Source organism: Nerophis lumbriciformis, linkage group LG34, assembly GCF_033978685.3.
Source record: "Nerophis lumbriciformis linkage group LG34, RoL_Nlum_v2.1, whole genome shotgun sequence".
Taxonomy (NCBI): domain Eukaryota; kingdom Metazoa; phylum Chordata; class Actinopteri; order Syngnathiformes; family Syngnathidae; genus Nerophis; species Nerophis lumbriciformis.
Window position 1 is genome coordinate 24,259,896 of NC_084581.2, and position 25,146 is coordinate 24,285,041.

At 39.7% G+C, this 25,146-nt stretch overlaps 24 non-coding genes across 24 annotated transcripts; all 24 read right to left on the reverse strand.

The window, feature by feature from the left end:
* Window positions 1-38: 38 nt before the first annotated feature.
* trnag-ucc (transfer RNA glycine (anticodon UCC)) lies at window positions 39-110 on the reverse strand. Its single transcript has one exon. It is a non-coding gene; the product is annotated as a tRNA-Gly (tRNA).
* Window positions 111-470: 360 nt separating this feature from the next.
* Window positions 471-542, reverse strand: trnag-ucc (transfer RNA glycine (anticodon UCC)). Its single transcript has one exon. It is a non-coding gene; the product is annotated as a tRNA-Gly (tRNA).
* A 1,025-nt stretch (window positions 543-1,567) lies between these two features.
* On the reverse strand, window positions 1,568-1,639 carry trnag-ucc (transfer RNA glycine (anticodon UCC)). Its single transcript has one exon. It is a non-coding gene; the product is annotated as a tRNA-Gly (tRNA).
* A 2,357-nt stretch (window positions 1,640-3,996) lies between these two features.
* On the reverse strand, window positions 3,997-4,068 carry trnag-ucc (transfer RNA glycine (anticodon UCC)). Its single transcript has one exon. It is a non-coding gene; the product is annotated as a tRNA-Gly (tRNA).
* A 360-nt stretch (window positions 4,069-4,428) lies between these two features.
* trnag-ucc (transfer RNA glycine (anticodon UCC)) lies at window positions 4,429-4,500 on the reverse strand. Its single transcript has one exon. It is a non-coding gene; the product is annotated as a tRNA-Gly (tRNA).
* A 1,025-nt stretch (window positions 4,501-5,525) lies between these two features.
* trnag-ucc (transfer RNA glycine (anticodon UCC)) lies at window positions 5,526-5,597 on the reverse strand. The gene has a single exon. It is a non-coding gene; the product is annotated as a tRNA-Gly (tRNA).
* Window positions 5,598-7,288: 1,691 nt separating this feature from the next.
* trnag-ucc (transfer RNA glycine (anticodon UCC)) lies at window positions 7,289-7,360 on the reverse strand. The gene has a single exon. It is a non-coding gene; the product is annotated as a tRNA-Gly (tRNA).
* Window positions 7,361-7,720: 360 nt separating this feature from the next.
* On the reverse strand, window positions 7,721-7,792 carry trnag-ucc (transfer RNA glycine (anticodon UCC)). Its single transcript has one exon. It is a non-coding gene; the product is annotated as a tRNA-Gly (tRNA).
* Window positions 7,793-8,816: 1,024 nt separating this feature from the next.
* trnag-ucc (transfer RNA glycine (anticodon UCC)) lies at window positions 8,817-8,888 on the reverse strand. The gene has a single exon. It is a non-coding gene; the product is annotated as a tRNA-Gly (tRNA).
* A 360-nt stretch (window positions 8,889-9,248) lies between these two features.
* On the reverse strand, window positions 9,249-9,320 carry trnag-ucc (transfer RNA glycine (anticodon UCC)). The gene has a single exon. It is a non-coding gene; the product is annotated as a tRNA-Gly (tRNA).
* Window positions 9,321-10,345: 1,025 nt separating this feature from the next.
* trnag-ucc (transfer RNA glycine (anticodon UCC)) lies at window positions 10,346-10,417 on the reverse strand. Its single transcript has one exon. It is a non-coding gene; the product is annotated as a tRNA-Gly (tRNA).
* Window positions 10,418-11,816: 1,399 nt separating this feature from the next.
* Window positions 11,817-11,888, reverse strand: trnag-ucc (transfer RNA glycine (anticodon UCC)). Its single transcript has one exon. It is a non-coding gene; the product is annotated as a tRNA-Gly (tRNA).
* Window positions 11,889-12,913: 1,025 nt separating this feature from the next.
* trnag-ucc (transfer RNA glycine (anticodon UCC)) lies at window positions 12,914-12,985 on the reverse strand. The gene has a single exon. It is a non-coding gene; the product is annotated as a tRNA-Gly (tRNA).
* A 1,692-nt stretch (window positions 12,986-14,677) lies between these two features.
* Window positions 14,678-14,749, reverse strand: trnag-ucc (transfer RNA glycine (anticodon UCC)). The gene has a single exon. It is a non-coding gene; the product is annotated as a tRNA-Gly (tRNA).
* Window positions 14,750-15,109: 360 nt separating this feature from the next.
* Window positions 15,110-15,181, reverse strand: trnag-ucc (transfer RNA glycine (anticodon UCC)). Its single transcript has one exon. It is a non-coding gene; the product is annotated as a tRNA-Gly (tRNA).
* A 1,691-nt stretch (window positions 15,182-16,872) lies between these two features.
* On the reverse strand, window positions 16,873-16,944 carry trnag-ucc (transfer RNA glycine (anticodon UCC)). Its single transcript has one exon. It is a non-coding gene; the product is annotated as a tRNA-Gly (tRNA).
* Window positions 16,945-17,968: 1,024 nt separating this feature from the next.
* trnag-ucc (transfer RNA glycine (anticodon UCC)) lies at window positions 17,969-18,040 on the reverse strand. The gene has a single exon. It is a non-coding gene; the product is annotated as a tRNA-Gly (tRNA).
* A 360-nt stretch (window positions 18,041-18,400) lies between these two features.
* trnag-ucc (transfer RNA glycine (anticodon UCC)) lies at window positions 18,401-18,472 on the reverse strand. The gene has a single exon. It is a non-coding gene; the product is annotated as a tRNA-Gly (tRNA).
* Window positions 18,473-19,066: 594 nt separating this feature from the next.
* Window positions 19,067-19,138, reverse strand: trnag-ucc (transfer RNA glycine (anticodon UCC)). Its single transcript has one exon. It is a non-coding gene; the product is annotated as a tRNA-Gly (tRNA).
* Window positions 19,139-19,496: 358 nt separating this feature from the next.
* On the reverse strand, window positions 19,497-19,568 carry trnag-ucc (transfer RNA glycine (anticodon UCC)). The gene has a single exon. It is a non-coding gene; the product is annotated as a tRNA-Gly (tRNA).
* A 782-nt stretch (window positions 19,569-20,350) lies between these two features.
* Window positions 20,351-20,422, reverse strand: trnag-ucc (transfer RNA glycine (anticodon UCC)). Its single transcript has one exon. It is a non-coding gene; the product is annotated as a tRNA-Gly (tRNA).
* A 2,549-nt stretch (window positions 20,423-22,971) lies between these two features.
* On the reverse strand, window positions 22,972-23,043 carry trnag-ucc (transfer RNA glycine (anticodon UCC)). The gene has a single exon. It is a non-coding gene; the product is annotated as a tRNA-Gly (tRNA).
* Window positions 23,044-23,768: 725 nt separating this feature from the next.
* Window positions 23,769-23,840, reverse strand: trnag-ucc (transfer RNA glycine (anticodon UCC)). Its single transcript has one exon. It is a non-coding gene; the product is annotated as a tRNA-Gly (tRNA).
* A 792-nt stretch (window positions 23,841-24,632) lies between these two features.
* On the reverse strand, window positions 24,633-24,704 carry trnag-ucc (transfer RNA glycine (anticodon UCC)). Its single transcript has one exon. It is a non-coding gene; the product is annotated as a tRNA-Gly (tRNA).
* Window positions 24,705-25,146: the final 442 nt, after the last annotated feature.

The window sequence follows — 25,146 nt, forward strand, 5'->3', positions numbered from 1 at the left end:
TTTCAACAGACTGGACATTGCCAAAACAACTCAAGCCATGCATTGGCTGGGAATCGAACCCAGGTCAACTGCTTGGAAGGCAGCTATGCTAACCACTATACCACCAATGCCTGGTCATTTAATAAATGTCTGCCTTCAAATTTTAAAATGTATAATACACCCATTGGACATTGGCTGCTATCTCTGGGTTTTTTGCTGATCAATGCTTAAGTAGCAACTTTCAACAGACTGGACTATTCCAAAACAGTTTGACCATGCAATGGCTAGGTATCAATACCGGTCAACTTCTTGGAAGTCAGCTATGCAATCCACTATACCACCAATGCTTGGTTTTTGGTTTACTTTGACCTGGAAATTCAGAAAATGTAAACAAACTATTAAAAATGAGCTGAAATATAAGTGTTGTTTGCTTATCAATGGTTGAGTAACAACTTTCAACAAACTGGACATTGCCAAAACAACTCTAGCCATGCATTGACTGGGAATCGAACCCAGGTCAACTGCTTGGAAGGCAGCTATGCTAACCACTATCCCACCAATGCCTGGTCATTTAAAATATATCTGCCTTGAAATTTTAAAATGTATAATACACACATAGGACATTGTCTGCTATCTCTGGGTTTTTAGCTGATCAATGGTTAAGTAGCAACTTTCAACGGACTGGACAATTCAAAAACATTTTCACCATGCAATGGCGAGGTATCAATACTGGTCAACTTCTTAGAAGTCGGCTAGGCAATCCACTATACCACCAATGCTTGGTTTATAGTTTACTTTGACCTGGAAATTCAGAAAATGTAAACAAACCATTAACAATTAGCTGGAATCTCAGTGTTGTTTGCTTATCAATGGTTGAGTAACAACTTTCAATAGACTGGACGTTGCCAAAATAACTCAAGCCATGCATTGGCTGGGAGTCAAAACCCAAGACAACTGCTCGGAAGGCAGCTATGCTAACCACTATAGCCCCAATGGTTAGTCCTTAAATACTTGTTTGCCTTGAAATTGTAAAGTCTAAAATAAACCACTGGGCATTGGCTGCAATCTCTGGTTTATTTTGCTGATCAATTGTTAAATACCAGCAACTTAACCAGGTTATACCCCGCCAGACTGGACATTGCCTAAATACAGCAAGTCATGCATTGGCTGGGAACCGATCCCAGGTCAACTGCTTGGAAGGCCGCTATGCTAACCACTAAACCACCAATGCCATGTCATTGTATAACTTCTGCCTTAAATTTGTTTAATCTATTATATGCCATAGGACATTGGCTGCTATCTCCGGGGTTTTGCTGATCAATGCTTAAGTAGCAACTTTCAACAGACTGGACTATTCCAAAACAGTTTCACCATGCAATGGCTAGGTATCAATACCGGTCAATTTCTTGGAAGTCAGCTATGCAAACCACTATACCACCAATGCTTGGTTTATGGTTTACTTTGACCTGGAAATTCAGAAATTGTAAACAAACTATTAAAAATGAGCTGAAATATAAGTGTTGTTTGCTTATCAATGGTTGAGTAACAACTTTCAACAAACTGGACATTGCCAAAACAACTCTAGCCATGCATTGGCTGGGAATCGAACCCAGGTCAACTGCTTGGAAGGCAGCTATGCTAACCACTATACCACCAATGCCTGGTCGTTTAAAATATTTCTGCCTTGAAATTTTAAAATGTATAATACACCCATAGGACATTGTCTGCTATCTCTGGGTTTTTTGCTGATCAATGGTTAAGTAGCAACTTTCAACGGACTGGACAATTCCAAAACATTTTCACCATGCAATGGCGAGGTATCAATACTGGTCAACTTCTTAGAAGTCGGCTATGCAATCCACTATACCACCAATGCTTGTTTTATAGTTTACTTTGACCTGGAAATTCAGAAAATGTAAACAAACCATTAAAAATTAGCTGGAATCTCAGTGTTGTTTGCTTATCAATGGTTGAGTAACAACTTTCAATAGACTGGACGTTGCCAAAATAACTCAAGCCCTGCATTGGCGGGGAGTCAAAACCGGGTCTACTTCTTGGAAGGCAGCTATGCTAACCACTATAGCCCCAATGGTTAGTCCTTAAATACTTGTTTGCCTTGAAATTGTAAAGTCTAAAATAATCCACTGGACATTGGCTGCAATCTCTGGTTTATTTTGCTGATCAATAGTTAAAGAACAGCAACTTATCCAGGTTATACCCCGCCAGACTGGACATTGCCTAAATACAGCAAGTCATGCATTGGCTGGGAACCGAACCCAGGTCAACTGCTTGGAAGGAAGCTATGCTAAACACTAAACCACCAATGCCTGGTCATTTGAAATATATCTGCCTTGAAATTTTAAAATGTATAATACACACATAGGACATTGTCTGCTATCTCTGGGTTTTTTGCTGATCAATGGTTAAGTAGCAACTTTCAACGGACTGGACAATTCCAAAACATTTTCACCATGCAATGGCGAGGTATCAATACTGGTCAACTTCTTAGAAGTCGGCTATGCAATCCACTATACCACCAATGCTTGTTTTATAGTTTACTTTGACCTGGAAATTCAGAAAATGTAAACAAACCATTAAAAATTAGCTGGAATCTCAGTGTTGTTTGCTTATCAATGGTTGAGTAACAACTTTCAATAGACTGGACGTTGCCAAAATAACTCAAGCCCTGCATTGGCGGGGAGTCAAAACCGGGTCTACTTCTTGGAAGGCAGCTATGCTAACCACTATAGCCACAATGGTTAGTCCTTAAATACTTGTTTGCCTTGAAATTGTAAAGTCTAAATAATCCACTGGACATTGGCTGCAATCTCTGGTTTATTTTGCTGATCAATAGTTAAATAACAGCAACTTAACAAGGTTATACCCCGCCAGACTGGACATAGCCTAAATACAGCAAGTCATGCATTGGCTGGGAACCGATCCCAGGTCAACTGCTTGGAAGGCAGCTTTGCTAACCACTAAACCACCAATGCCATGTCATTGTATAACTTCTGCCTTAAATTTGTTTAATCTATAATACACCATGGGACATTGGCTGCTATCTCTGGGTTTTTTGCTGATCAATGCTTAAGTAGCAACTTTCAACAGACTGGACTATTCCAAAACAGTTTCACCATGCAATGGCGAGGTATCAATACTGGTCAACTTCTTAGAAGTCGGCTAGGCAATCCACTATACCAACAATGCTTGGTTTATAGTTTACTTTGACCTGGAAATTCAGAATATGTAAACAAACCATTAATAATTAGCTGGAATCTCAGTGTTGTTTGCTTATCAATGGTTGAGTAACAACTTTCAATAGACTGGACGTTGCCAAAATAACTCAAGCCATGCATTGGCTGGGAGTCAAAACCCAAGACAACTGCTCGGAAGGCAGCTATGCTAACCACTATTGCCCCAATGGTTAGTCCTTAAATACTTGTTTGCCTTGAAATTGTAAAGTCTAAAATAATCCACTGGACATTGGCTGCAATCTCTGGTTTATTTTGCTGATCAATAGTTAAATACCAGCAACTTAATCAGGTTATACCCCGCCAGACTGGACATTGCCTAAATACAGCAAGTCATGCATTGGCTGGGAACCGAACCCTAGTAAACTGCTTGGAAGGAAGCTATGCTAACCACTAAACCACCAATGCCATGTCATTGTATAACTTCTGCCTTAAATTTGTTTAATCTATAATACACCATGGGACATTGGCTGCTATCTCTGGGTTTTTTGCTGATCAATGCTTAAGTAGCAACTTTCAACAGACTGGACTATTCCAAAACAGTTTCACCATGCAATGGCGAGGTATCAATACTGGTCAACTTCTTGGAAGTCGGCTATACAATCCACTATACCAACAATGCTTGGTTAATGGTTTACTTTGACCTGGAAATTCAGAAAATGTTAACAAACTATTAAAAATGAGCTGAAATAAAAGTGTTGTTTGCTTATCAATGGTTGAGTAACAACTTTCAACAGACTGGACATTGCCAAAACAACTCAAGCCATGCATTGGCTGGGAATCGAACCCAGGTCAACTGCTTGGAAGGCAGCTATGCTAACCACTATACCACCAATGCCTGGTCATTTAATAAATGTCTGCCTTCAAATTTTAAAATGTATAATACACCCATTGGACATTGGCTGCTATCTCTGGGTTTTTTGCTGATCAATGCTTAAGTAGCAACTTTCAACAGACTGGACTATTCCAAAACAGTTTGACCATGCAATGGCTAGGTATCAATACCGGTCAACTTCTTGGAAGTCAGCTATGCAATCCACTATACCACCAATGCTTGGTTTTTGGTTTACTTTGACCTGGAAATTCAGAAAATGTAAACAAACTATTAAAAATGAGCTGAAATATAAGTGTTGTTTGCTTATCAATGGTTGAGTAACAACTTTCAACAAACTGGACATTGCCAAAACAACTCTAGCCATGCATTGACTGGGAATCGAACCCAGGTCAACTGCTTGGAAGGCAGCTATGCTAACCACTATCCCACCAATGCCTGGTCATTTAAAATATATCTGCCTTGAAATTTTAAAATGTATAATACACACATAGGACATTGTCTGCTATCTCTGGGTTTTTAGCTGATCAATGGTTAAGTAGCAACTTTCAACGGACTGGACAATTCAAAAACATTTTCACCATGCAATGGCGAGGTATCAATACTGGTCAACTTCTTAGAAGTCGGCTAGGCAATCCACTATACCACCAATGCTTGGTTTATAGTTTACTTTGACCTGGAAATTCAGAAAATGTAAACAAACCATTAACAATTAGCTGGAATCTCAGTGTTGTTTGCTTATCAATGGTTGAGTAACAACTTTCAATAGACTGGACGTTGCCAAAATAACTCAAGCCATGCATTGGCTGGGAGTCAAAACCCAAGACAACTGCTCGGAAGGCAGCTATGCTAACCACTATAGCCCCAATGGTTAGTCCTTAAATACTTGTTTGCCTTGAAATTGTAAAGTCTAAAATAAACCACTGGGCATTGGCTGCAATCTCTGGTTTATTTTGCTGATCAATTGTTAAATACCAGCAACTTAACCAGGTTATACCCCGCCAGACTGGACATTGCCTAAATACAGCAAGTCATGCATTGGCTGGGAACCGATCCCAGGTCAACTGCTTGGAAGGCCGCTATGCTAACCACTAAACCACCAATGCCATGTCATTGTATAACTTCTGCCTTAAATTTGTTTAATCTATTATATGCCATAGGACATTGGCTGCTATCTCCGGGGTTTTGCTGATCAATGCTTAAGTAGCAACTTTCAACAGACTGGACTATTCCAAAACAGTTTCACCATGCAATGGCTAGGTATCAATACCGGTCAATTTCTTGGAAGTCAGCTATGCAAACCACTATACCACCAATGCTTGGTTTATGGTTTACTTTGACCTGGAAATTCAGAAATTGTAAACAAACTATTAAAAATGAGCTGAAATATAAGTGTTGTTTGCTTATCAATGGTTGAGTAACAACTTTCAACAAACTGGACATTGCCAAAACAACTCTAGCCATGCATTGGCTGGGAATCGAACCCAGGTCAACTGCTTGGAAGGCAGCTATGCTAACCACTATACCACCAATGCCTGGTCGTTTAAAATATTTCTGCCTTGAAATTTTAAAATGTATAATACACCCATAGGACATTGTCTGCTATCTCTGGGTTTTTTGCTGATCAATGGTTAAGTAGCAACTTTCAACGGACTGGACAATTCCAAAACATTTTCACCATGCAATGGCGAGGTATCAATACTGGTCAACTTCTTAGAAGTCGGCTATGCAATCCACTATACCACCAATGCTTGTTTTATAGTTTACTTTGACCTGGAAATTCAGAAAATGTAAACAAACCATTAAAAATTAGCTGGAATCTCAGTGTTGTTTGCTTATCAATGGTTGAGTAACAACTTTCAATAGACTGGACGTTGCCAAAATAACTCAAGCCCTGCATTGGCGGGGAGTCAAAACCGGGTCTACTTCTTGGAAGGCAGCTATGCTAACCACTATAGCCCCAATGGTTAGTCCTTAAATACTTGTTTGCCTTGAAATTGTAAAGTCTAAAATAATCCACTGGACATTGGCTGCAATCTCTGGTTTATTTTGCTGATCAATAGTTAAAGAACAGCAACTTATCCAGGTTATACCCCGCCAGACTGGACATTGCCTAAATACAGCAAGTCATGCATTGGCTGGGAACCGAACCCAGGTCAACTGCTTGGAAGGAAGCTATGCTAAACACTAAACCACCAATGCCTGGTCATTTAAAATATATCTGCCTTGAAATTTTAAAATGTATAATACACACATAGGACATTGTCTGCTATCTCTGGGTTTTTTGCTGATCAATGGTTAAGTAGCAACTTTCAACGGACTGGACAATTCCAAAACATTTTCACCATGCAATGGCGAGGTATCAATACTGGTCAACTTCTTAGAAGTCGGCTATGCAATCCACTATACCACCAATGCTTGTTTTATAGTTTACTTTGACCTGGAAATTCAGAAAATGTAAACAAACCATTAAAAATTAGCTGGAATCTCAGTGTTGTTTGCTTATCAATGGTTGAGTAACAACTTTCAATAGACTGGACGTTGCCAAAATAACTCAAGCCCTGCATTGGCGGGGAGTCAAAACCGGGTCTACTTCTTGGAAGGCAGCTATGCTAACCACTATAGCCACAATGGTTAGTCCTTAAATACTTGTTTGCCTTGAAATTGTAAAGTCTAAATAATCCACTGGACATTGGCTGCAATCTCTGGTTTATTTTGCTGATCAATAGTTAAATAACAGCAACTTAACAAGGTTATACCCCGCCAGACTGGACATAGCCTAAATACAGCAAGTCATGCATTGGCTGGGAACCGATCCCAGGTCAACTGCTTGGAAGGCAGCTTTGCTAACCACTAAACCACCAATGCCATGTCATTGTATAACTTCTGCCTTAAATTTGTTTAATCTATAATACACCATGGGACATTGGCTGCTATCTCTGGGTTTTTTGCTGATCAATGCTTAAGTAGCAACTTTCAACAGACTGGACTATTCCAAAACAGTTTCACCATGCAATGGCGAGGTATCAATACTGGTCAACTTCTTGGAAGTCGGCTATACAATCCACTATACCAACAATGCTTGGTTAATGGTTTACTTTGACCTGGAAATTCAGAAAATGTAAACAAACTATTAAAAATGAGCTGAAATAAAAGTGTTGTTTGCTTATCAATGGTTGAATAACAACTTTCAACAGACTGGACATTGCCAAAACAACTCAAGCAATGCATTGGCTGGGAATCGAACCCAGGTCAACTGCTTGGAAGGCAGCTATGCTAACCACTATACCACCAATGCCTGGTCATTTAATAAATGTCTGCCTTGAAATTTTAAAATGTATAATACACCCATTGGACATTGGCTGCTATCTCTGGGTTTTTTGGTGATCAATGCTTAAGTAGCAACTTTCAACAGACTGGACTATTCCAAAACAGTTTCACCATGCAATGGCTAGGTATCAATACCGGTCAACTTCTTGGAAGTCAGCTATGCAATCCACTATACCACCAATGCTTGGTTTATGGTTTACTTTGACCTGGAAATTCAGAAAATGTAAACAAACTATTAAAAATGAGCTGAAATATAAGTGTTGTTTGCTTATCAATGGTTGAGTAACAACTTTCAACAAACTGGACATTGCCAAAACAAATCTAGCCATGCATTGGCTGGGAATCGAACCCAGGTCAACTGCTTGGAAGGCAGCTATGCTAACCACTATACCACCAATGCCTGGTCGTTTAAAATATTTCTGCCTTGAAATTTTAAAATGTATAATACACCCATAGGACATTGTCTGCTATCTCTGGGTTTTTTGCTGATCAATGGTTAAGTAGCAACTTTCAACGGACTGGACAATTCCAAAACATTTTCACCATGCAATGGCGAGGTATCAATACTGGTCAACTTCTTAGAAGTCGGCTATGCAATCCACTATACCACCAATGCTTGTTTTATAGTTTACTTTGACCTGGAAATTCAGAAAATGTAAACAAACCATTAAAAATTAGCTGGAATCTCAGTGTTGTTTGCTTATCAATGGTTGAGTAACAACTTTCAATAGACTGGACGTTGCCAAAATAACTCAAGCCCTGCATTGGCGGGGAGTCAAAACCGGGTCTACTTCTTGGAAGGCAGCTATGCTAACCACTATAGCCACAATGGTTAGTCCTTAAATACTTGTTTGCCTTGAAATTGTAAAGTCTAAATAATCCACTGGACATTGGCTGCAATCTCTGGTTTATTTTGCTGATCAATAGTTAAATAACAGCAACTTAACAAGGTTATACCCCGCCAGACTGGACATAGCCTAAATACAGCAAGTCATGCATTGGCTGGGAACCGATCCCAGGTCAACTGCTTGGAAGGCAGCTTTGCTAACCACTAAACCACCAATGCCATGTCATTGTATAACTTCTGCCTTAAATTTGTTTAATCTATAATACACCATGGGACATTGGCTGCTATCTCTGGGTTTTTTGCTGATCAATGCTTAAGTAGCAACTTTCAACAGACTGGACTATTCCAAAACAGTTTCACCATGCAATGGCGAGGTATCAATACTGGTCAACTTCTTGGAAGTCGGCTATACAATCCACTATACCAACAATGCTTGGTTAATGGTTTACTTTGACCTGGAAATTCAGAAAATGTAAACAAACTATTAAAAATGAGCTGAAATAAAAGTGTTGTTTGCTTATCAATGGTTGAGTAACAACTTTCAACAGACTGGACATTGCCAAAACAACTCAAGCAATGCATTGGCTGGGAATCGAACCCAGGTCAACTGCTTGGAAGGCAGCTATGCTAACCACTATACCACCAATGCCTGGTCATTTAATAAATGTCTGCCTTGAAATTTTAAAATGTATAATACACCCATTGGACATTGGCTGCTATCTCTGGGTTTTTTGGTGATCAATGCTTAAGTAGCAACTTTCAACAGACTGGACTATTCCAAAACAGTTTCACCATGCAATGGCTAGGTATCAATACCGGTCAACTTCTTGGAAGTCAGCTATGCAATCCACTATACCACCAATGCTTGGTTTTTGGTTTACTTTGACCTGGAAATTCAGAAAATGTAAACAAACTATTAAAAATGAGCTGAAATATAAGTGTTGTTTGCTTATCAATGGTTGAGTTACAACTTTCAACAGACTGGACATTGCCAAAACAACTCGAGCCATGCATTGGCTGGGAATCGAACCCAGGTCAACTGCTTGGAAGGCAGCTATGCTAACCACTATACCACCAATGCCTGGTCGTTTAAAATATATCTGCCTTGAAATTTTAAAATGTATAATACACACATAGGACATTGTCTGCTATCTCTGGGTTTTTTGCTGATCAATGGTTAAGTAGCAACTTTCAACGGACTGAACAATTCCAAAACATTTTCACCATGCAATGGCGAGGTATCAATACTGGTCAACTTCTTAGAAGTCGGCTATACAATCCACTATACCACCAATGCTTGGTTTATAGTTTACTTTGACCTGGAAATTCAGAAAATGTAAACAAACCATTAACAATTAGCTGGAATCTCAGTGTTGTTTGCTTATCAATGGTTGAGTAACAACTTTCAATAGACTGGACGTTGCCAAAATAATTCAAGCCATGCATTGGCGGGGAGTCAAAACCCAAGACAACTGCTCGGAAGGCAGCTATGCTAACCACTCTAGCCCCAATGGTTAGTCCTTAAATACTTGTTTGCCTTGAAATTGTAAAGTCTAAAATAAACCACTGGGCATTGGCTGCAATCTCTGGTTTATTTTGCTGATCAATTGTTAAATACCAGCAACTTAACCAGGTTATACCCCGCCAGACTGGACATTGCCTAAATACAGCAAGTCATGCATTGGCTGGGAACAGAACCCAGGTCAACTGCTTGGAAGGCAGCTATGCTAACCACTAAACCACCAATGCCATGTCATTGTATAACTTCTGCCTTAAATTTGTTTAATCTATTATATGCCATAGGACATTGGCTGCTATCTCCGGGGTTTTGCTGATCAATGCTTAAGTAGCAACTTTCAACAGACTGGACTATTCCAAAACAGTTTCACCATGCAATGGCTAGGTATCAAAACCGGTCAACTTCTTGGAAGTCAGCTATGCAATCCACTATACCACCAATGCTTGGTTTATGGTTTACTTTGACCTGGAAATTCAGAAAATGTAAACAAACTATTAAAAATGAGCTGAAATATAAGTGTTGTTTGCTTATCAATGGTTGAGTAACAACTTTCAACAAACTGGACATTGCCAAAACAACTCTAGCCATGCATTGGCTGGGAATCGAACCCAGGTCAACTGCTTGGAAGGCAGCTATGCTAACCACTATACCACCAATGCCTGGTCGTTTAAAATATTTCTGCCTTGAAATTTTAAAATGTATAAAACACCCATAGGACATTGTCTGCTATCTCTGGGTTTTTTGCTGATCAATGGTTAAGTAGCAACTTTCAACGGACTGGACAATTCCAAAACATTTTCACCATGCAATGGCGAGGTATCAATACTGGTCAACTTCTTAGAAGTCGGCTATGCAATCCACTATACTACCAATGCTTGTTTTATAGTTTACTTTGACCTGGAAATTCAGAAAATGTAAACAAACCATTAAAAATTAGCTGGAATCTCAGTGTTGTTTGCTTATCAATGGTTGAGTAACAACTTTCAATAGACTGGACGTTGCCAAAATAACTCAAGCCCTGCATTGGCGGGGAGTCAAAACCGGATCAATCAATCAATCAATCAATCAATCTTTATTTATATAGCCCTAAATCACAAGTGTCTCAAAGGGCTGCACAAGCCACAACGACATCCTCGGTACAAAGCCCACATACGGGCAAGGAAAAACTCACCCCAGTGGGACGTTCGATGTGAATGACTATGAGAAACCTTGGAGAGGACCGCATATGTGGGTAACCCCCCCCCTCTAGGGGAGACCGAAAGCAATGGATGTCGAGTGGGTCTGACATAATATTGTGAGAGTCCAGTCCATAGTGGATCCAACATAATAGTAGTAAGAGTCCAGTCCATAGTGGGGCCAGCAGGACACCATCCCGAGCGGAGACGGGTCAGCAGCGCAGAGATGTTCCCAGCCGATGGATCTACTTCTTGGAAGGCAGCTATGCTAACCACTATAGCCACAATGGTTAGTCCTTAAATACTTGTTTGCCTTGAAATTGTAAAGTCTAAAATAATCCACTGGACATTGGCTGCAATCTCTGGTTTATTTTGCTGATCAATAGTTAAATAACAGCAACTTATCCAGGTTATACCCCGCCAGACTGGACATTGCCTAAATACAGCAAGTCATGCATTGGCTGGGAACCGAACCCAGGTCAACTGCTTGGAAGGAAGCTATGCTAACCACTAAACCACCAATGCCATGTCATTGTATAACTTCTGCCTTAAATTTGTTTAATCTATAATACACCATGGGACATTGGCTGCTATCTCTGGGTTTTTTGCTGATCAATGCTTAAGTAGCAACTTTCAACAGACTGGACTATTCCAAAACAGTTTCACCATGCAATGGCGAGGTATCAATACTGGTCAACTTCTTGGAAGTCGGCTATACAATCCACTATACCAACAATGCTTGGTTAATGGTTTACTTTGACCTGGAAATTCAGAAAATGTAAACAAACTATTAAAAATTAGCTGAAATATAAGTGTTGTTTGCTTATCAATGGTTGAGTTACAACTTTCAACAGACTGGACATTGCCAAAACAACTCAAGCCATGCATTGGCTGGGAATCGAACCCAGGTCAACTGCTTGGAAGGCAGCTATGCTAACCACTATACCACCAATGCCTGGTCATTTAAAATATATCTGCCTTGAAATTTTAAAATGTATAATACACACATAGGACATTGTCTGCTATCTCTGGGTTTTTTGCTGATCAATGGTTAAGTAGCAACTTTCAACGGACTGGACAATTCAAAAACATTTTCACCATGCAATGGCGAGGTATCAATACTGGTCAACTTCTTAGAAGTCGGCTAGGCAATCCACTATACCACCAATGCTTGGTTTATAGTTTACTTTGACCTGGAAATTCAGAATATGTAAACAAACCATTAACAATTAGCTGGAATCTCAGTGTTGTTTGCTTATCAATGGTTGAGTAACAACTTTCAATAGACTGGACGTTGCCAAAATAACTCAAGCCATGCATTGGCTGGGAGTCAAAACCCAAGACAACGGCTCGGAAGGCAGCTATGCTAACCACTATAGCCCCAATGGTTAGTCCTTAAATACTTGTTTGCCTTGAAATTGTAAAGTCTAAAATAAACCACTGGGCATTGGCTGCAATCTCTGGTTTATTTTGCTGATCAATTGTTAAATACCAGCAACTTAACCAGGTTATACCCCGCCAGACTGGACATTGCCTAAATACAGCAAGTCATGCAATGGCTGGGAACCGAACCCAGGTCAACTGCTTGGAAGGCAGCTATGCTAACCACTAAACCACCAATGCCATGTCATTGTATAACTTCTGCCTTAAATTTGTTTAATCTATTATATGCCATAGGACATTGGCTGCTATCTCCGGGGTTTTGCTGATCAATGCTTAAGTAGCAACTTTCAACAGACTGGACTATTCCAAAACAGTTTCACCATGCAATGGCTAGGTATCAATACCGGTCAACTTCTTGGAAGTCAGCTATGCAATCCACTATACCACCAATGCTTGGTTTATGGTTTACTTTGACCTGGAAATTCAGAAATTGTAAACAAACTATTAAAAATGAGCTGAAATATAAGTGTTGTTTGCTTATCAATGGTTGAGTAACAACTTTCAACAAACTGGACATTGCCAAAACAACTCTAGCCATGCATTGGCTGGGAATCGAACCCAGGTCAACTGCTTGGAAGGCAGCTATGCTAACCACTATACCACCAATGCCTGGTCGTTTAAAATATTTCTGCCTTGAAATTTTAAAATGTATAATACACCCATAGGACATTGTCTGCTATCTCTGGGTTTTTTGCTGATCAATGGTTAAGTAGCAACTTTCAACGGACTGGACAATTCCAAAACATTTTCACCATGCAATGGCGAGGTATCAATACTGGTCAACTTCTTAGAAGTCGGCTATGCAATCCACTATACCACCAATGCTTGTTTTATAGTTTACTTTGACCTGGAAATTCAGAAAATGTAAACAAACCATTAAAAATTAGCTGGAATCTCAGTGTTGTTTGCTTATCAATGGTTGAGTAACAACTTTCAATAGACTGGACGTTGCCAAAATAACTCAAGCCCTGCATTGGCGGGGAGTCAAAACCGGGTCTACTTCTTGGAAGGCAGCTATGCTAACCACTATAGCCCCAATGGTTAGTCCTTAAATACTTGTTTGCCTTGAAATTGTAAAGTCTAAAATAATCCACTGGACATTGGCTGCAATCTCTGGTTTATTTTGCTGATCAATAGTTAAAGAACAGCAACTTATCCAGGTTATACCCCGCCAGACTGGACATTGCCTAAATACAGCAAGTCATGCATTGGCTGGGAACCGAACCCAGGTCAACTGCTTGGAAGGAAGCTATGCTAAACACTAAACCACCAATGCCTGGTCATTTAAAATATATCTGCCTTGAAATTTTAAAATGTATAATACACACATAGGACATTGTCTGCTATCTCTGGGTTTTTTGCTGATCAATGGTTAAGTAGCAACTTTCAACGGACTGGACAATTCAAAAACATTTTCACCATGCAATGGCGAGGTATCAATACTGGTCAACTTCTTAGAAGTCGGCTAGGCAATCCACTATACCACCAATGCTTGGTTTATAGTTTACTTTGACCTGGAAATTCAGAATATGTAAACAAACCATTAACAATTAGCTGGAATCTCAGTGTTGTTTGCTTATCAATGGTTGAGTAACAACTTTCAATAGACTGGACGTTGCCAAAATAACTCAAGCCATGCATTGGCTGGGAGTCAAAACCCAAGACAACTGCTCGGAAGGCAGCTATGCTAACCACTATAGCCCCAATGGTTAGTCGTTAAATACTTGTTTGCCTTGAAATTGTAAAGTCTAAAATAAACCACTGGGCATTGGCTGCAATCTCTGGTTAATTTTGCTGATCAATTGTTAAATACCAGCAACTTAACCAGGTTATACCCCGCCAGACTGGACATTGCCTAAATACAGCAAGTCATGCATTGGCTGGGAACCGAACCCAGGTCAACTGCTTGGAAGGCCGCTATGCTAACCACTAAACCACCAATGCCATGTCATTGTATAACTTCTACTTTAAATTTGTTTAATCTATTATATGCCATAGGACATTGGCTGCTATCTCCGGGGTTTTGCTGATCAATGCTTAAGTAGCAACTTTCAACAGACTGGACTATTCCAAAACAGTTTCACCATGCAATGGCTAGGTATCAATACCGGTCAATTTCTTGGAAGTCAGCTATGCAAACCACTATACCACCAATGCTTGGTTTATGGTTTACTTTGACCTGGAAATTCAGAAAATGTAAACAAACTATTAAAAATGAGCTGAAATATAAGTGTTGTTTGCTTATCAATGGTTGAGTAACAACTTTCAACAAACTGGACATTGCCAAAACAACTCTAGCCATGCATTGGCTGGGAATCGAACCCAGGTCAACTGCTTGGAAGGCAGCTATGCTAACCACTATACCACCAATGCCTGGTCGTTTAAAATATTTCTGCCTTGAAATTTTAAAATGTATAATACACCCATAGGACATTGGCTGCTATCTCTGGGTTTTTTGGTGATCAATGGTTAAGTAGCAACTTTCAACAGACTGGACTATTCCAAAACAGTTTCACCATGCAATGGCTAGGTATCAATACCGGTCAACTTCTTGGAAGTCAGCTATGCAATCCACTATACCACCAATGCTTGGTTTTTGGTTTACTTTGACCTGGAAATTCAGAAAATGTAAACAAACTATTAAAAATGAGCTGAAATATAAGTGTTGTTTGCTTATCAATGGTTGAGTAACAACTTTCAACAGACTGGACATTGCCAAAACAACTCTAGCCATGCATTGGCTGGGAATCAAACCCAGGTCAACTGCTTGGAAGGTAGCTATGCTAACCACTATACTACCAATGCCTGGTCATTTAAGACAATACTGCCTTGAAATTTTAAAATGTATAAAACACCATAGGACATTGTTTGCTATCGCTGGGTTTTTTGCTGATCAATGGTTAAGTAGCAACTTTCAACGGACTGGACAATTCCAAAACATTTTCACCATGCAATGGCGAGGTATCAATACTTGTCAACTTCTTAGAAGTCGGCTATGCAATCCACTATACCACCAATGCTTGTTTTATAGTTTGCTTTGACCTGGAAATTCAGAAAATGTAAACAAACCATTAAAAATTAGCTGGAATCTCAGTGTTGTTTGCTTATCAATGGTTGAGTAACAACTTTCAATAGACTGGACGTTGCCAAAATAACTCAAGCCCTGCATTGGCGGGGAGTCAAAACCGGGTCTACTTCTTGGAAGGCAGCTATGCTAACCACTATAGCCCCAATGGTTAGTCCTTAAATACTTGTTTGCCTTGAAATTGTAAAGTCTAAAATAATCCACTGGACATTGGCTGCAATCTCTGGTTTATTTTGCTGATCAATAGTTAAAGAACAGCAACTTATCCAGGTTATACCCCGCCAGACTGGACATTGCCTAAATACAGCAAGTCATGCATTGGCTGGGAACCGAACCCAGGTCAACTGCTTGGAAGGAAGCTATGCTAAACACTAAACCACCAATGCCTGGTCATTTAAAATATATCTGCCTTGAAATTTTAAAATGTATAATACACACATAGGACATTGTCTGCTATCTCTGGGTTTTTTGCTGATCAATGGTTAAGTAGCAACTTTCAACGGACTGGACAATTCAAAAACATTTTCACCATGCAATGGCGAGGTATCAATACTGGTCAACTTCTTAGAAGTCGGCTAGGCAATCCACTATACCACCAATGCTTGGTTTATAGTTTACTTTGACCTGGAAATTCAGACTATGTAAACAAACCATTAACAATTAGCTGGAATCTCAGTGTTGTTTGCTTATCAATGGTTGAGTAACAACTTTCAATAGACTGGACGTTGCCAAAATAACTCAAGCCATGCATTGGCTGGGAGTCAAAACCCAAGACAACTGCTCGGAAGGCAGCTATGCTAACCACTATAGCCCCAATGGTTAGTCCTTAAATACTTGTTTGCCTTGAAATTGTAAAGTCTAAAATAAACCACTGGGCATTGGCTGCAATCTCTGGTTAATTTTGCTGATCAATTGTTAAATACCAGCAACTTAACCAGGTTATACCCCGCCAGACTGGACATTGCCTAAATACAGCAAGTCATGCATTGGCTGGGAACCGAACCCAGGTCAACTGCTTGGAAGGCCGCTATGCTAACCACTAAACCACCAATGCCATGTCATTGTATAACTTCTACTTTAAATTTGTTTAATCTATTATATGCCATAGGACATTGGCTGCTATCTCCGGGGTTTTGCTGATCAATGCTTAAGTAGCAACTTTCAACAGACTGGACTATTCCAAAACAGTTTCACCATGCAATGCCTAGGTATCAATACCGGTCAATTTCTTGGAAGTCAGCTATGCAAACCACTATACCACCAATGCTTGGTTTATGGTTTACTTTGACCTGGAAATTCAGAAAATGTAAACAAACTATTAAAAATGAGCTGAAATATAAGTGTTGTTTGCTTATCAATGGTTGAGTAACAACTTTCAACAAACTGGACATTGCCAAAACAACTCTAGCCATGCATTGGCTGGGAATCGAACCCAGGTCAACTGCTTGGAAGGCAGCTATGCTAACCACTATACCACCAATGCCTGGTCGTTTAAAATATTTCTGCCTTGAAATTTTAAAATGTATAATACACCCATAGGACATTGTCTGCTATCTCTGGGTTTTTTGCTGATCAATGGTTAAGTAGCAACTTTCAACGGACTGGACAATTCCAAAACATTTTCACCATGCAATGGCGAGGTATCAATACTGGTCAACTTCTTAGAAGTCGGCTATGCAATCCACTATACCACCAATGCTTGTTTTATAGTTTACTTTGACCTGGAAATTCAGAAAATGTAAACAAACCATTAAAAATTAGCTGGAATCTCAGTGTTGTTTGCTTATCAATGGTTGAGTAACAACTTTCAATAGACTGGACGTTGCCAAAATAACTCAAGCCCTGCATTGGCGGGGAGTCAAAACCGGGTCTACTTCTTGGAAGGCAGCTATGCTAACCACTATAGCCACAATGGTTAGTCCTTAAATACTTGTTTGCCTTGAAATTGTAAAGTCTAAATAATCCACTGGACATTGGCTGCAATCTCTGGTTTATTTTGCTGATCAATAGTTAAATACCAGCAACTTAACAAGGTTATACCCCGCCAGACTGGACATTGCCTAAATACAGCAAGTCATGCATTGGCTGGGAACCGATCCCAGGTCAACTGCTTGGAAGGCAGCTTTGCTAACCACTAAACCACCAATGCCATGTCATTGTATAACTTCTGCCTTAAATTTGTTTAATCTATAATACACCATGGGACATTGGCTGCTATCTCTGGGTTTTTTGCTGATCAATGCTTAAGTAGCAACTTTCAACAGACTGGACTATTCCAAAACAGTTTCACCATGCAATGGCGAGGTATCAATACTGGTCAACTTCTTGGAAGTCGGCTATACAATCCACTATACCAACAATGCTTGGTTAATGGTTTACTTTGACCTGGAAATTCAGAAAATGTAAACAAACTATTAAAAATGAGCTGAAATAAAAGTGTTGTTTGCTTATCAATGGTTGAGTAACAACTTTCAACAGACTGGACATTGCCAAAACAACTCAAGCAATGCATTGGCTGGGAATCGAACCCAGGTCAACTGCTTGGAAGGCAGCTATGCTAACCACTATACCACCAATGCCTGGTCATTTAATAAATGTCTGCCTTGAAATTTTAAAATGTATAATACACCCATTGGACATTGGCTGCTATCTCTGGGTTTTTTGGTAATCAATGCTTAAGTAGCAACTTTCAACAGACTGGACAATTCCAAAACAGTTTCACCATGCAATGGCTAGGTATCAATACCGGTCAACTTCTTGGAAGTCAGCTATGCAATCCACTATACCACCAATGCTTGGTTTTTGGTTTACTTTGACCTGGAAATTCAGAAAATGTAAACAAACTATTAAAAATGAGCTGAAATATAAGTGTTGTTTGCTTATCAATGGTTGAGTAACAACTTTCAACAGACTGGACATTGCCAAAACAACTCTAGCCATGCATTGGCTGGGAATCAAACCCAGGTCAACTGCTTGGAAGGTAGCTATGCTAACCACTATACTACCAATGCCTGGTCATTTAAGACAATACTGCCTTGAAATTTTAAAATGTATAAAACACCATAGGACATTGTTTGCTATCGCTGGGTTTTTTGCTGATCAATGGTTAAGTAGCAACTTTCAACGGACTGGACAATTCCAAAACATTTTCACCATGCAATGGCGAGGTATCAATACTTGTCAACTTCTTAGAAGTCGGCTATGCAATCCACTATACCACCAATGCTTGTTTTATAGTTTGCTTTGACCTGGAAATTCAGAAAATGTAAACAAACCATTAAAAATTAGCTGGAATCTCAGTGTTGTTTGCTTATCAATGGTTGAGTAACAACTTTCAATAGACTGGACGTTGCCAAAATAACTCAAGCCCTGCATTGGCTGGGAGTCAAAACCGGGTCTACGTCTTGGAAGGCAGCTATGCTAACCACTATAGCCCCAATGGTTAGTCCTTGAATACTTGTTTGCCTTGAAATTGTAAAGTCTATAATAAACCACTGGACATTGGCTGCAATCTCTGGTTTAATTTGCTGATCAATAGTTAAATAACAGCAACTTATCCAGGTTATACCCCGCCAGACTGGACATTGCCTAAATACAGCAAGTCGTGCATTGACTGGGAATCGAGCCCAGGTCAACTGCTTGGAAGGCAGCTATGCTAACCACTATACCACCAACGCCATGTCACTGCATAACTTCTGCCTTAAATTTGTTTAATCTATTATATACCATAGGACATTGGCTGCTATCTCCGGGGTTTTTGCTGATCAATGCTTAAGTAGCAACTTTCAACAGACTGGACTATTCCAAAACAGTTTCACCATGCAATGGCGAGGTATCAATACTGGTCAACTTCTTGGAAGTCGGCTATGCAATCCACTATACCACCAATGCTTGGTTTATGGTTTACTTTGACCTGGAAATTCAGAAAATGTAAACACACTATTAAAAATGAGCTGAAATATAAGTGTTGTTTGCTTATCAATGGTTGAGTAACAACTTTCAACAGACTGGACATTGCCAAAACAAATCAAGCCATGCATTGGCTGGGAATCGAACCCAGGTCAACAGCTTGGAAGGCAGCTATGCTAACCACTATACCACCAATGCCTGGTTGTTTAAAAATTTTCTGCCTTGAAATTTTATAATGTATAATACACCCATAGGACATTGTCTGCTATCTCTGGTGTTTTTTGCTGATCAATGGTTAAGTAGCAACTTTCAACGGACTGGACAATTCCAAAACATTTTCACCATGCAATGGCGAGGTATCAATACTGGTCAACTTCTTAGAAGTCGGCTAGGCAATCCACTATACCACCAATGCATGGTTTATAGTTTACTTTGACCTGGAAATTCAGAAAATGTAAACAAACCATTAACAACTAGCTGGAATCTCAGTGTTGTTTGCTTATCAATGGTTGAGTAACAACTTTCAATAGACTGGACGTTGCCAAAATAACTCAAGCCATGCATTGGCTGGGAGTCAAAACCCAAGTCAACTGCTCGGAAGGCAGCTATGCTAACCACTATAGCCCCAATGGTTAGTCCTTAAATACTTGTTTGCCTTGAAATTGTAAAGTCTAAAATAAACCACTGGGCATTGGCTGCTATCTCCGGGGTTTTGCTGATCAATGCTTAAGTAGCAACTTTCAACAGACTGGACTATTCCAAAACAGTTTCACCATGCAATGGCTAGGTATCAATACCGGCCAACTTCTCTATGCAATCCACTATACCACCAATGCTTGGTTTATGGTTTACTTTGACCTGGAAATTCTGAAAATGTAAACAAACTATTAAAAATGAGCTGAAATATAAGTGTTGTTTGCTTATCAATGGTTGAGTAACAACTTTCAACGGACTGGACAATGCCAAAAAAACTCAAACCATGCATTTGCTGGGAATCGAACCCAGGTCAACTGCTTGGAAGGCAGCTATGCTAACTACTATACCACCAATGCCTGGTTGTTTACAAAATTCCTGCCTTGAAATTTTAAAATGTATAATACACCCATAGGACATTGTCTGCTATCTCTGGGTTTTTTGCTGATCAACGGTTAAGTAGCAACTTTCAACGGACTGGACAATTCCAAAACATTTTCACCATGCAATGGCGAGGTATCAATACTGGTCAACTTCTTAGAAGTCGGCTAGGCAATCCACTATACCACCAATGCTTGGTTTATAGTTTACTTTGACCTGGAAATTCAGAAAATGTAAACAAACCATTAACAATTAGCTGGAATCTCAGTGTTGTTTGCTTATCAATGGTTGAGTAACAACTTTCAATACACTGGACGTAGCCAAAATAACTCAAGCCATGCATTGGCTGGGAGTCAAAACCCAAGACAACTGCTCGGAAGGCAGCTATGCTAACCACTATAGCCCCAATAGTTAGTCCTTAAACACTTGTTTGCCTTGAAATTGTAAAGTCTAAAATAAACCACTGGGCATTGGCTGCAATCTCTGGTTTATTTTGCTGATCAATAGTTAAATACCAGCAACTTAACCAGGTTATACCCCGCCAGACTGGACATTGCCTAAATACAGCAAATCATGCATTGGCTGGGAACCGAACACAGGTCAACTGCTTGGAAGGAAGCTATGCTAACCACTAAACCCATGTCATTGTATAACTTCTGCCTTAAATGTGTTTAATCTATAATACACCATGGGACATTGGCTGCTATCTCTGGGTTTTTTGCTGATCAATGCTTAAGTAGCAACTTTGAACAGACTGGACTATTTCAAAACAGTTTCACCATGCAATGGCTAGGTATCAATACCCGTCAACTTCTTGGAAGTCAGCTATGCAATCCACTATACCAACAATGCTTTGTTAATGGTTTACTTTGACCTGGAATTTCAGAAAATGTAAACAAACTATTAAAAATGAGCTGAAATATAAGTGTTGTTTGCTTATCAATGGTTGAGTAACAACTTTCAACAGACTGGACATTGCCAAAACAACTCAAGCCATGCATTGGCTGGGAATCGAACCCAGGTCAACTGTTTGGAAGTAAGCTATGCTAACCACTATTCCACCAATGCCTGGTCATTTAATAAATATCTGCCTTGAAATTTTAAAATGTATAATACACCCATAGTACCTTGTCTGCTATCGCTGGGTTTTTGGCTGATCGATGGTTAAGTAGCAACTTTCAACGGACTGGACAATACCAAAACATTTTCACCATGCAATGGCGAGGTAGCAATACTGGTCAACTTCTTAGAAGTCGGCTATGCAATCCACTATACCACCAATGCTTGGTTTATAGTTTACTTTGACCTGGAAATTCAGAAAATGTAAACAAACTATTAAAAATGAGCTGAAATATAAGTGTTGTTTGCTTATCAATGGTTGAGTTACAACTTTCAACAGACTGGACATTGCCAAAACAACTCGAGCCATGCATTGGCTGGGAATCGAACCCAGGTCAACTGCTTGGAAGTAAGCTATGCTAACCACTATACCACCAATGCCTGGTCATTTAATAAATGTCTGCCTTGAAATTTTAAAATGTATAATACACCCATAGTACATTGGCTGCTATCTCTGGGTTTTTTGCTGATCAATGCTTAAGTAGCAACTTTCAACAGACTGGACTATTCCAAAACAGTTTCACCATGCAATGGCTAGGTATCAATACCGGTCAACTTCTTGGAAGTCAGCTATGCAATCCACTATACCACCAATGCTTGGTTTATGGTTTACTTTGACCTGGAAATTCAGAAAATGTAAACAAACTATTAAAAATGAGCTGAAATATAAGTGTTGTTTGCTTATCAATGGTTGAGTAACAACTTTCAACAAACTGGACATTGCCAAAACAACTCTAGCCATGCATTGGCTGGGAATCGAACCCAGGTCAACTGCTTGGAAGTAAGCTATGCTAACCACTATACCACCAATGCCTAGTCGTTTAAAAAATTTCTGCCTTAAAATTTTAAAATGTATAATACACCCATAGGACATTGTCTGCTATCTTTGGGTTTTTTGCTGATCAATGGTTAAATAGCAACTTTCAACGGACTGGACAATTCCAAAACATTTTCACCATGCAATGGCGAGGTATCAATACTGGTCAACTTCTTAGAAGTCGGCTATGCAATCCACTATACCACCAATGCTTGTTTTATAGTTTACTTTGTCCTGGAAATTCAGAAAATGTAAACAAACCATTAAAAATTAACTGGAATCTCAGTGTTGTTTGCTTATCAATGGTTGAGTAACAACTTTCAATAGACTGGACGTTGCCAAAATAACTCAAGCCCTGCATTGGCTGGGAGTCAAAACCGGGTCTACTTCTTGGAAGGCAGCTATGCTAACCACTATAGCCCCAATGGTTAGTCCTTAAATACTTGTTTGCCTTGAAATTGTAAAGTCTAAAATAATCCACTGGACATTGGCTGCAATCTCTGGTTTATTTTGCCGATCAATAGTTAAATAACAGCAACTTATCTAGGTTGTACCCCGCCAGACTGGACATTGCCTAAATACAGCAAGTCATGCATTGGCTGGGAATCGAACCCACGTCAGCTGCTTGGAAGGCAGCTATGCTAACCACTATACCACCAATGCCATGTCATTGTATAACTTCTGCCTTAAATTTTTTTAATCTATTATATGCCATAGGACATTGGCTGCTATCTCCGGGGTTTTGCTGATCAATGCTTAAGTAGCAACTTTCAACAGACTGGACTATTCCACTGCGATGAGGTGGCGACTTGTCCAGGGTGGACCCCGCCTTCCGCCCGATTGTAGCTGAGATAGGCTCCAGCGCCGCCCGCGACCCCAAAGGGAATAAGCGGTAGAAAATGGATGGATGGATGGACTATTCCAAAACATTTTCACCATGCAATGGCGAGGTATCAATACTTGTCAACTTCTTAGAAGTCGGCTATGCAATCCACTTTACCACCAATGCTTGTTTTATAGTTTACTTTGACCTGGAAATTCAGAAAATGTAAACAAACCATTAAAAATTAGCTGGAATCTCAGTGTTGTTTGCTTATCAATGGTTGAGTAACAACTTTCAATAGACTGGACGTTGCCAAAATAACTCAAGCCCTGCATTGGCTGGGAGTCAAAACCGGGTCTACTTCTTGGAAGGCAGCTATGCTAACCACTATAGCCCCAATGGTTAGTCCTTAAATACTTGTTTGCCTTGAAATTGTAAAGTCTAAAATAAACCACTGGACATTGGCTGCAATCTCTGGTTTATTTTGCTGATCAATAGTTAAATAACAGCAACTTATCCAGGTTATACCCCGCCAGACTGGACATTGCCTAAATACAGCAAGTCATGCATTGACTGGGAATCGAACCCAGGTCAACTGCTTGGAAGGTAGCTATGCTAACCACTATACCACCAATGCCTGGTTGTTTAAAAATTTTCTCCCTTGAAATTTTAAAATGTATAATACACCCATAGGACATTGTCTGCTATCTCTGGTGTTTTTTGCTTATCAATGGTTAAGTAGCAACTTTCAACGGACTGGAAAATTCTAAAACATTTTCACCATGCAATGGCGAGGTATCAATACTGGTCAACTTCTTAGAAGTCGGCTAGGCAATCCACTATACCACCAATGCTTGGTTTATAGTTTACTTTGACCTGGAAATTCAGAAAATGTAAACAAACCATTAACAACTAGCTGGAATCTCAGTGTTGTTTGCTTATCAATGGTTGAGTAACAACTTTCAATAGACTGGACGTTGCCAAAATAACTCAAGCCATGCATTGGCTGGGAGTCAAAACCCAAGTCAACTGCTCGGAAGGCAGCTATGCTAACCACTATAGCCCCAATGGTTAGTCCTTAAATACTTGTTTGCCTTGAAATTGTAAAGTCTAAAATAAACCACTGGGCATTGGCTGCTATCTCCGGGGTTTTGCTGATCATTGCTTAAGTAGCAACTTTCAACAGACTGGACTATTCCAAAACAGTTTCACCATGCAATGGCTAGGTATCAATACCGGTCAACTTCTTGGAAGTTGGCTATGCAATCCACTATACCACCAATGCTTGGTTTATGGTTTACTTTGACCTGGAAATTCTGAAAATGTAAACAAACTATTAAAAATGAGCTGAAATATAAGTGTTGTTTGCTTATCAATGGTTGAGTAACAACTTTCAACGGACTGGACAATGCCAAAACAACTCAATCCATGCATTGGCTGGGAATCGAACCCAGGTCAACTGCTTGGAAGGCAGCTATGCTAACTACTATACCACCAATGCCTGGTTGTTTACAAAATTCCTGCCTTGAAATTTTAAAATGTATAATACACCCATAGGACATTGTCTGCTATCTCTGGGTTTTTTGCTGATCAACGGTTAAGTAGCAACTTTCAACGGACTGGACAATTCCAAAACATTTTCACCATGCAATGGCGAGGTATCAATACTGGTCAACTTCTTAGAAGTCGGCTAGGCAATCCACTATACCACCAATGCTTGGTTTATAGTTTACTTTGACCTGGAAATTCAGAAAATGTAAACAAACCATTAACAATTAGCTGGAATCTCAGTGTTGTTTGCTTATCAATGGTTGAGTAACAACTTTCAATAGACTGGACGTTGCCAAAATAACTCAAGCCATGCATTGGCTGGGAGTCAAAACCCAAGACAACTGCTCGGAAGTCAGCTATGCTAACCACTATAGCCCCAATGGTTAGTCCTT